The sequence below is a fragment of the Giraffa tippelskirchi genome, chromosome 6 (assembly GCF_054371585.1).
Source record: "Giraffa tippelskirchi isolate mGirTip1 chromosome 6, T2T-mGirTip1v1.2.pri, whole genome shotgun sequence".
NCBI lineage: Eukaryota > Metazoa > Chordata > Mammalia > Artiodactyla > Giraffidae > Giraffa > Giraffa tippelskirchi.
In genome coordinates, this window is record NC_137280.1 from 95,083,275 (window position 1) to 95,095,217 (window position 11,943).

The window sequence follows — 11,943 nt, forward strand, 5'->3', positions numbered from 1 at the left end:
GTTTCTAAGTGATAGAGTCTGGCAGAGGTGACAGGATGTCACTTCGGTGATTATGCTTCTTATTTAAGACTTTTTTTCCTGCTAGCAGACTTGCCATTCTTTTTTTCTCTTACTGGCAAACAGACATTTTGAGTATAGTCTATGAGGAGATCATGTGGCAAGGAACTGTGGGTGGCCTCTAAAAGCAGAGAGTGACATCCAGCTGACAGTCAGCAAGGAGTCAGGGACCTCAAGCTTACAGCCAGGAGGAAATGAGTTCTGCCAACAACTGCAGGAACTTAGAAGCTGATCCTTCCCCCAGCTGAGCCTCTGGTGAACTATTGATCCAGGGACACCAAAATTGCAGCTAAGTCATGCCTGGGTTCCTGACTCAGAGGAACTGTGAGATAGTAGTTATGTTCTTTGAAGCTGCTATGTTTGTGGGTACTTTGTTACATAGCAATAGCTGACTGATACATTGTCACTTAGGCATTTCCTGCAGGGCTCTTCTGCATATCATGTAACATACAGGGAACTCCATATTTACCATCCAGCCTCTGTGAGTACCACTCTAATGAGGTTTAGGGTCATAGGGTGGGGTGTGGCTGTGGCTGCACTGAGGCTCTTGCAGGCAGAGCTGACTGGGTAGCAACAGCCAGAAAGGGTGGCTAAGGACATAACACCCACCATCCCTAGAACTGTGGGGTCCAGGCCACCTGCCCCTGGGGCAGAGAAGGCAGTAGGCCTAGGAGACTTCATCCTGGGCATGGGTTCTTCTGTTATTTCCAGAGCTGTTGGGCTGTGTCCCACTTTGCACAAGAGGTTGTAGTGTGGGATCGTAATAAGTGTGGGTGGATTATAAATCATCATTTGTTGGCTCAGACAGGGTATTGAATGACACTGAAGAGAGAGAAAATTCATTCTCTTAAAGTCGTTTTGAAATCCTTTTAGAGCCTGGAATCCTTTTAGAGCCACATTGGTCTAAAACAGTAGCCACTAGTTACCCGTGGCTATTTAAATTTAAATTAATCAAAATAAAGTAAAATTTGATGGAAATCATGGTATCAAAGAGATACTTGTACATCCATGTTGACGGCAGCATTAGGGTACAGGCCCAGTGTCCATCAGCAAATGAATGGATACACAACATGTGGTCCATCCGTACAATGGACTGTTATTCAACCTTAAAAAGAGTAAATGGAGAAAGTAGCACCAACATATATACACTCTCATGTGTAAGACGGATAGCTGACGAGAAGTTGCTGTATAACACAGGGAGCCCAGTCTGGCATTCAGTGATGACCTAGAAGGGTGGGATGGGGAGAGGGGAGGGAGGCTCAAGAGAGAGGGGATATATGTATAATTATGCCTGATTCGAGGTGATGTATGGCAAAAACTAACACAACATTGTAAAAATTAGAAAAGAAAAAAAAAAAAAAGATTCTGACACCTGCTAAAACATGGATGAACCTTGAGGACATATGCTCAGAGAAATAAGCCAGTGACAATTCCACTAGGGTGAGGACCTAGAGGAGCCAGATCCATAGAGACAGGAAATACGTGGTGGGGCCAGAGGCTGGGAGAGGGGTGGAGTTTCAGTGTTTCGTGGGGACAGGGTTTCAGTCTGGGAAGTTGATGAAGTCCAAGAGATGGATGACAGGGATGGTCACATGATAATGTAAATGTCCTTAATGCCACTGAACCTTGCACTTAAAAGTGGCTAAAATGGTAAATTTTATGTTATGTGTATTTTACCACAATTTTAAAGTAAATTTAAATAATTAAAATGTAGTCCCACAGTTGCACTGAACACATCTCAGTGCACACCTTAGCTGCTCAGAAGCCACACCCCTAGTGGTTCCCACATCAGATATGACAGATACAGACCATTTCTATCATCACAGAAAGTTTCAGTAAGAGTGCTTTAATACCTTCGTACATACACTAATTTTCCTTTTTTTAAAAAAAATTTATTTATTTTGGCCACACATCATGACATGAAGGATCTTAGTTCCCTGCTCAGTCGTGTGAGATTCTTTGGGACACCCCATGGACTATAGCCCACCAGGCTCCTCTGTTCATGGAATTTTTGAGGCAAGAATACCAGAGCTGGTTGCCATTTCGTACTCCAGGGGATCGTTCCAGACCCAGGGATTGAACCTGCGTCTCCTACATTGACAGATGGATTCTTTACCACTGAGCCACCTAGGAAGCCTCAGGGAAGTCCCCTGATTTTTCTTCTAAAGAGCAAAGAGGCCTCCTGCTCACAGCTTGGGGCCCAGGACTGGCTGCTGCTGCTGCTGCTAAGTCGCGTCAGTCACGTCCGACTCTGTGCGACCCCATAGACGGCAGCCCACCAGGCTCCGCCATCCCCGGGATTCTCCAGGCAAGAACCCACTGGAGTGGGTTGCCATTGCCTTCTCCGCCAGGACTGGCAGAAGTTAACAATTGAGCTTTGTTTTTCACTGTAGATCCCCAGCTGTTCCCCACACAGCAGCCAGAGGGCGCTTGTGAGCACCAGAGTCAGGCTCCGCCCCTCCTCTGCCCACAGCCCTCCACGGCTCCCACCTTCCTGGGGGTAAAAGCGCAATCCTCCCCCGGGGCCCACAAGCTCCACCTGCAGGACCTGCCCCCTTCCCCTCCCTGCCCTCAGCTCCTCCTCTCCTTGCTTACTCAGCTCCAGACACGTGGGCCTCCTGGCTGTTCCTTCAAGACACCAGGCATGGTCCTGCCTCAGGACATTGGTACCAGCCATGGTCTCTGCTGGTAAGATGCTTCAACAGAAACCTACATGACTCCTTCTTTCACCTCTTGTGAGTTTTTGCTCAAGGGCCTCTTGGGTGAAGCCCTCATTTTCATTCTAGTTAAAAATTGAAGCATTCACTCTGAATTTAGAGATAACTCGTATCCTACCTCTTCTCCTTTGCCTTCAGTCTTTCCCAGCATCAGGGTCTTTTCCAGTGAGTCAGCTCTTCACATGAGGAGGCCAAAGGATTGGAGCTTCAGCTTTATTAGCATCAGTCCTTCCAATGAATATTCAGGGTTGAGGGTGGCAGAGGAATGAGATGGTTGGATGGCATCACCAACTCAATGGACATGAACTTGAGCAAACTCCAGGAGATAGTGGAGGACAGGGCAACCTGGCAGGCTGCAGTCCATGGAGTCGCAAAAGAGTCAGACACAACAGTAACTGAGCAACAACCACCCATCCTACCTTCCAGACCAAAGCCTGGGACCCAGAATCTGGAGCTCCCTGAACAGTGCCCCTTGGGGTGGGGAAAATCTAGAACACCCTGGCCTGCCCACGACCTTGTCCTCAGCCTGGCCCATCCCCAGCTGGCTCTGCCCCCCTCCCTCCAGGAGCTCAGAAATTCACCCGCCACAGATGCCAGACGGGAAAATTAATTGGGCCTTGCTAGGGCTGCTCTCCCCGCTCCCCGTCAATAACAGCCGTAAAGCGGGATTTATGCGGCAGTGCTGGCTCCGGATGGGAACAGGGAGGAGGGGCAACGTTCTAGAAAAGTCAGTCCCTCTCCACGGGAACAGGCGGCAGCTGGGATTCCAGGACCAAAGCCTCCTTCCTGCTGGCTTTCTAGAGGTCGCACCTTTCCCTGAGTTGGGTGGGTGGGAGGGAGGGAGGAAGATGTCCTCTCCCACCCCAGTCATTGGTCAGAAACCCCTTACCTAAATATATTCCACATTTATAAGCAGCTACTGTGTGCCAAGTGTTTGGGGGACAGTCCCGGTTTTAATTGGGAGTTAGGGATTATTTTTTTTATGTCTATTTTAACCAACAGGGAAACTGGCACAGAGAGGTTAAGCAACTTGCTTAGGAATGCACAGCTGCTGCTCTCACACTCACCCCTGATTTAGGAGTTTGTGGGGACTAGGATGTGACAAAGGTAATGTAGGCAGTCAAGGAAGATATGACCAGCCAGCTGGGGGACACCAGGAACACCCTGGCCTCATCACCACTGTTGCTGAGGGACCCAACTTGTATACCTCCCTCTAGGCTCCACACAGTCACAGGCTGATTTAACTGAGGGCTGCTGGCTACAGCTGGAGCTGTTGAATGGAACCTGCTTTGAAACCTTTGCATATACTGATCCTTTGGTCTTTGTTACCTGTTTCTTCCCTTCTGCCTTCTGGGAAGGAGCTCTTCTTGGCATCCCTGAGAAGTAGAGTAGCCTATGCATTCAAATCCTGGCTCTGCTGTGTGACCTTGGGGAGGTGTATTCCCCTCTCTGGCTCAGCTTTCTCATCTGAAAAGTGGAGATAACAACTGTGGCATTATGGAAACCCATGGAGCAACTACAGATAGTGGAGCTTTCAGCCCTGACCAAGCACTCAGCAAATGGGGAAGGGGGATGGGGCGGACGGACTATTTTACTTCTATGCTCACTGCTTTTATGTCGCCCTCTGGCTGCAGAGAGAGATGATGAGGCCCGTTACATATTTCTCTCCCTGAGCTCTTTCCGCAGTCCCCGGACCAAATCCAGCGGCCTCTCTCTCCTGCAGGCACTGCGGGGACGGTTTTGATGGACATGTTTTTTGCACGGAAAAAAGCTGGAGGATTTGTATTTTGCCAAAAGTGTCAGCAGAGAGAAAATATTTCCCGTGTCTCTGGCGAGTGTTGATGTGTAAGAGCCAGTGCCTTGGTGGGAAAGTGGGGGCTCCACGCAAGGGGAACCAGCTGCCCCAGCTCCCACCCCAGCATCCTTTTCAGCCTCTAACTCACCTTCCCCAAGCCTGACTCCTCACCCGCTCCTCTCCCATCTCTGCCTGCTTTCTCCCCTTCTCCCTCTCCCCACTCAGTGAGTCTGGAATGAGGAAATGAGGCTAGAGCTGTGATTTGAAAAATCAGGAGTTTGCCTGGAGAAAGGGATGAATGGGAGGAGCCCTCCAGGCAGAGCGGTGCTGGCACGTGCAAAGGCCCTGGGGCAGGACCTGGCCTGGTGTGCTGGAGGAACAGCGAGGAGCTTGTGTGGAGTAGAGTGATCCAGAGGGAGGAGTGGAGGGCAGTGAGGGACCGGGCAGGTGGTGCAGAGCCTTGTGGGTTACTGGGAGGACTTGGGCTTTTTACCCCGGGGAGAGGTGGGACCCTGGAGGGCCAAGATTGGAGGAGGGGTGGGGCCTGACAGGTGCTCAAGGGCGCCCTCTGGCTGCTGCGGGGAGGACTGACGGTGAGGAGGACTGCATTTTATTCAAGGGGCACTGCTGCTGCTCCTACTGCTAAGTTGCTTCAGTCGTGTTCGACTCTGTGCGACCCCATAGACAGCAGCCCACCAGGCTCCGCCGTCCCTGAGATTCTCCAGGCAAGAACACTGGAGTGGGTTGCCATTTCCTTCTCCAATGCATGAAAGTGAAAAGTGAAAGTGAAGTCACTCAGTCATGTCTGACTCTTCGCGACCCCATGGACTGCAGCCTACCAGGCTCCGCCATCCATGGGATTTTCCAGGCAAGAGTACTGGAGTGGGGTGCCATTGCCTTCTCCGTTAAGGGGCACTAAGGAGTTCCAAATCCGGAAATGAGTATGTCAAGGCTGTATATTGTCACCCTGCTTATTTAACTTATATGTAGAGTACATCATGAGAAACACTGGGCTGGATGAAGCACAAGCTGGAATCAAGATTGCCGGGAGAAATATCAATAACCTCAGATATGCAGATGACACCACACTTATGGCAGAAAGTGAAGAAGAACTAAAGAGCCTCTTAATGAAAGTGAAAGAAGAGAGTGATAAAGCTGGCTTAAAACTCAACATTCAGAAAACTAAGATCATGATAGCATCTGGTCCCATCACTTCATGGCAAATATATGGGGAAACAATGGAAACAGTGAGAGACTTTGTATTTTGGGCTCCAAAACCACTGCAGATGGTGCCTGCAGCCATGAAATTATAAAAGACAGTTGCTCCTTGGAAGAAAAGCTATGACCAACCTAGACAGCATATTAAAAAGCAGAGACATTACTTTGCCAACAAAGGTCTGTTTAGTCAAAGCTATAGTTTTTCCAGTAGTCATGTATGGATATGAGAGTTGGACTATAAAGAAAGCTGAGTACCAAAGAACTGATGCTTTTGAACTGTGGTGTTGGAGAAGACTCTTGAGAGTCTTTTGGACTGCAAGGAGATCCAACCAGTCCATCCTAAAGGAAATCAGTCCTGAATATTCGTTGGATGTACTGATGCTGAAGCCGAAACTCCAATACTTTGGCTACGTGATGTGAAGAACTGACTCATTGGAAAAGACCCTGATGCTGGGAAAGATTGAGGGAAGGAGAAGAAGGGGACAATAGAGGATGAGATGGTTGGATGGCATCACTGACTCAATGGACATGAGTTTGAGTAAACCCCGGGAGTTGGTGATGGATAGGGAAGCCTGGGGTGCTGCAGTCCATGGCGTCGCAAAGAGTCGGACACAACTGAGTGACTGAACTGAACTGAACTGAAGGAGCCCTGGGAGGATGTTGAGCAGGAGAGGGTTGTAGTTCCCTTTATGTGTAAATAGATCCCTCTAGGAAATAGTTGGAGGGGAGCAGAGTGGAGGCATGGAGGCCAAGGAGGAGAGAGCCCTGGCCACCCACTCTGGCTCGAGGGAAGAAGGATAAGGAACAAACAGCCTGGAAACAGAGGGAAGGGTGGGCAGCATCCAGTGAAATTCAAAATAAGCCAAACTCGGCACTTCCCTGGCGGTCCAGTGGTTAAGACTCTGAGTTTCCACTGTGGGTTTGATCCCTGGTGGGGAAACTAACATCTCACAAGGCATTTGGTGTGGCCAAAAAAAAAACCCCACCACCCCACAACAAAAACAAACTTAGCCTCTGCCCCTGTTCCAGAGTGACAGAGAGCGATGTCCACTAACCTTCACTTTGGCACTGAAGGGCAGATAACTGGAAACTGCCAGAAGCCCACCACAGGGGTGGATGACTCCTGCTCCTTGGATAAGGGGAGATTATACAGCTGTGAAAAAGGATGAAACCAGCTATGTGAGCAGCTGTGGACTGATGTCAGAGAAACAAGGGGAAGCTGCAGGACTATGACATAGGCAGAGAAAGCTCTGGAAGCATCTGCGTCAGAAAGTCAGCAGGCAGGGCACCCAAAGCAAGGGGTTTTATTTTATTTTGTTTTATTATTCCTTTTTAAAATTGAGGTGAAATTTGTATCACACAAAATTAGCCAATCTGGCAGCATTTAACATATGGACAATATTGTATCCCCTCTCTCTAGTTCCAAAACATTTTCATCACCCCAAAAGAAAACCCAGTACCCCCCAACATAGTGTTGCTTCTTAAATATAAAAATATTTCTACTGTAGTGAAATACACATAATATACACAAGGTGTTCCTTGGCAGAACATTCTTCCAGTCTCTGTCTCCATCTTCACGTGGCGGTCTTCTGTCTGGGTCTCTATGCTCTCTTCTTTTTTTTGTTTTTGTTTTATTAATCATTATTTTACATTAGAGTATAGTTGATTAAGGGGTTTCCCAGGTGCCTCAGTGGGTAAAGAACCTGCCTGCAATGCAGGAGACGCAGGAGATAATGGGTTCGATTCCTGGGGTCAGGAAGATCCCCCTGGAGGAGGGCATGGCAACCCATTCCGGTATTCTTGCCTGGAGAATTCCATGGACAGAGGAGCCTGGCGGGCTACAGTTCATGGGGTCACAAAGAGTCAGACATGACCAAAGTGACTGAGCACCCATGCACACATGAGCACTCACATAGTTCATTCACAGTGTTGTGTTTCAGCTATACTACAAAGTGATTCAATGATACGTGTATACATGTATCTATTCTTTTTCAAATTATTTTCCTATTTTGGTTATTGCAGAATATTGAGGAGAGTTCTGTGTGCTATACAGTAGGTCCTCGTTGGTTATCTATTTTAAATAAAGCAGTGCATACATGCCAATCCTAAACTCCCAATCTGTCCCTGTCTCTCTCCCCCCACCCCCCTGTAACCATGTTTGTTCTCTAAGTCTATTTCTGTTTTGTAAATAAGTTTGTATTATTATTATTTTAGATTCTGCACAGAGGTAATATCATACGATATTTTTCTTTCTCTGACTCACTTAGTATGATCATCTCTCGGTCCATCTATATTGCTGCAAATGGCATGATTTTGTTCTTTTTAATGGCTGAGTCTTTATTCTTTTTTATACAGGTAACAGTCATTCAATTTAGGGTTCACCATAGATGCAGGATGATTTCATTTTTCCTTAACTAATTGCATCTGCTGAAAGGTGATTTCCAAATAAGGTGCCATTCTGGGGTTCTGGGTGGACATGAATTTGGGGAGGACACTATTCACCCCACCACACTATGTAAGGGACCACATTCATGGGTTACATTAAGATGAGGACATCTTTGGGGACATAGTATTCTGCCTCCCACGTTATACATCCTGTCCTGCCCCTTCCCTTCTCAAAGACACGGATCCCCATTGCCTTAGAATAGAACAGAAACTCCCTGGAGCTCACAGGGCTCTGCCTCGTCCAGAATCTTATCCTCCTCCCAGACCCCTCCCCCCATTTCACTCCATTTCCATTATGTTCGTCACACAGATCACATTTGTTCCTGCCTCAGAGCCTTTGCATTGGCTGTGGTCTCTTCCTGGAATGCTCTTTCTAACCCTAGATTTTCTCACTCACTTAGAACTCAAAGTTCACCTCTTCAGAGATGTGTTCCCAGGCCACCTGGGCTAAATCTCAGCTCCCCGACCCCCTACCTCCCTTCACCTTTTCAGTTCAGTTCAGTTCAGTCGCTCAGTCGTGTCCGACTCTTTGCAACCCCATGGACTGCAGCACCCCAGGCCTCCCTGTCCATCACCAACTCCCAGAGTTCACTCAAACTCATGTCCATTGAGTCGGTGATGCCATCTAACCATCTCATCCTCTGTTGTCCCCTTCTCCTCCCACTTTCAATCTTTCCCAGCATCAGGGTCTTTTCAAATGAGTCAGTTCTTCACATCACGTAGCCAAAGTCGTGGCGTTTCGGCTTCAGCATCAGTACTTCCAACGAATATTCAGGACTGATTTCCTTTAGGATGGACTGGTTGGATCTCCTTGCAGTCCAAAAGACTCTTAAGAGTCTTCTCCAACACCACAGTTCAAAAGCATCATTTCTTTGGCACTTAGCTTTCTTTATAGTCCAGCTCTCACATCCATACATGACTACTGGAAAAACTATAGCTTTGACTAGACGGACCTTTGTTGGCAAAGTAATGTCTCTGCTTTTTAATATGCTGTCTAGGTTGGTCATGGTTTTTCTTCCAAGGTCTTTCAGTTTCCATTCTTACCTCTTACTGTCTGTCCTCCCCTCAGCCGCCAGAAGGTGCTGTGAGCACCTGTCAGGCTCCTCCCCTCCTCCACCCTTGGTCCTCCAGGGTCCCACCTCCTTGGGGTAAAAACTCAAGTCCTCCCGGTGCCCCACTAGGCCCTTCTTCACCTGCTCCTTCCCCTCCCTGCCCTGCCCTCCTCCTTTTCCTCCCCTGGCTCACTCTGCTCCAGACACACGTGCCTCCTTACTGTTCCTCCAACACACCAGGCTCGGTCCTGCTCCAGGGCCTTTGCATGGACTGTGTCCTCTGCCTGGAATGCCGTTCCCCAGATCCCACATGGCTCTGTCCCTCACCCCCCTCAGGTGTCAGCTCTGAAACCACATCTTCTGTGAGCCCCTTGTAACTTCACCCTCCTCCAACTCTGATACACTATACCTTCTCCCTGCTTCTTTGTTCTCTTCAGAGCATTGATTTCCCAACACACCACACAATTATTTATAGTGTTTATTGCTTGTTGCCCATTCTCCCCACCAGACATGAGCCCTGAGAGGGCGGGGCCTGGGTCTATCCTGGGTCTGTCTTGGCTCAGGCTAGACCACTGGGGCCAAGATACTGTCACATTTGGTAAATTGCAAGCAGGCAGCTCTTGATGCTGCAGTGCCAAAGATGGGCAAGGATGTGATAGGAAATTATCTGGGCTCCCTCTTGAGACCCGGGGCTGGGCTCACAGTTGAAGGAATGGGAACCCTCCTTGTCCCTCTCTGTGTTTCAGTTTCCCCATCAACAAAAAAAGAGGTCTTGAGGTCGCTGGGGCATCTCTGAGTTCCTTCAGTTATACCCTGCATGGAGTCCCTAACCAAACCATTTCATGGCTTTGAGCTTTCGTATGTAAAGTGCAGGGCTGAAAAAAGAAGGAATAAGTTCTGAGCATGGGGGGTGGGTGGTAACCATTGGTCTCCTTTGATGCTCCATCCCCAGCTACCAGGACAGAGCCCAGAGCTCAACAAACAGTAATATACCCTCCTCATGAAAGCTAAACTGATTGAGCACCTACTGTATACCTGGCTCTACAGTGAGAACATTATAAGGATTTTAGATCTAATTTAAGCTTTGAAGCAGCCCCATGATATAGAATACTATTATTTTCTCTATCTTGCAAATGGGGAAACAGACTCAGAGAGGTGAAGACAGTCACCCCAGATCACACAGCCAAGAAATTTTCAAGGCTGAATTGGGCCAGATCGCTCCGATCTCAAGTCTGTGTTCTAAACTGCCACACTCTACAGCCCCGAGAAACATCTATTGAATGAATAAATGAGTGTTGACTGATCCTTTTGGAAGGGGGGGGGGACTCATGGACGCTTTCCGTAATGACATAGGGGCCTCCAGTTCCCCTCCTCCCAAGTGTAAGGTCATGCGCAGACCCATTGCCACCTCCTACATCTTCCTGACCCAGCTGCCACCTTGCACAGAGGCAGCCAGGGAAATTCATTCCTCCACTGAACCCAGAGCAAAATCTCCCAATCTCCTTGAGACCCCTCCAGCAGGGGAAGGAATGAAGAAAGACAGGAGAGGACATGGGGGGATGGAAGGTGAGGGGGAGGGGAGGGCAAACTCCCCCATGTGTCCCCTTGCAGCCTCCTTTAAAAACAAAATATAAAAAAACAAGAGAACTGCGTGTGTGCGCGTGCACGCACAAATCTATGAAATATTTAGGTAGTGCCTAGTGTGTTTATGGCCGTAATTAATCTTGTGTCTTGTTGGCGGAGAGCAAAACGTTAAGAAATTACTTTCTGGGGCCTGGGTGAAGTGCAGGCTGGCAAGGCTCCTTTCCCAGGATGGAGGCTGTGGAGGGCGAGGGTGGGGAGGACAGGGATCTGGGGTAAGCTTGTGGCCCTGGACTGTGGCCTCAGGAAACTTCTCCTAAATTCCTCCTCCCCCATTACAGCCACCCAGGAAGTTTCCAGCCTGGCTGGTGCCCCTTGCACTCCGGGCCAAGTGCTTGCCCCCTTTCTTTTTTTTGGTTTTTGTTGGTTATTTCGTTCGTCTTTATAGCTTTATTGTTCGTTGCTGTTGTTCAGTTGCTCAGTCATGTCCGACTCTTTGTGACCCCATGGACTGCAGCACCCCAGGCCTCCCTGTCCTTCACCATCTCCCGGAGCTTGCTCAAAACTTGTGTCCATTGAGTCGGTGATGCCATCCAACCATCTCATCCTCTGTTGTTCCTTTCTCCTCCTGCCCCCAATCTTTCCCAGAATCAGGGTATTTTCCAGTGACTCAGCTCTTCCCATCATGTGGCCAAAGTATTGGAGCTTCAGCGTCAGCATCAATCGTTTCAATGACTATCCAGGGTTGATTTCCTTTAGGATGGACTGGTTGGATCTCCTTGCTGTCCAAGGGACTCTCAAGAGTCTTCTCCAGCCTCACAGTTCAAAAGCATCAATTCTTCGGTGCTCAGCTTTCTTTAGGGTCCAACTCTCACATCCATACATGACTACTGGAAACACCATAGCTTTCTTACTTACACGTGAGGTATAGCTTCCATACAGGAAAATACAAACACTCAAGATGTGAGTGGGATGTGTTTTCTGGCAGGTGCACATCACCCCCAGAGTTTCTCTTGGCCCCTTTGTAACGTCTCCCTGCTTCCTCTCTTCCCCACCTCTAGCCCCGCTCCTTTTTAAG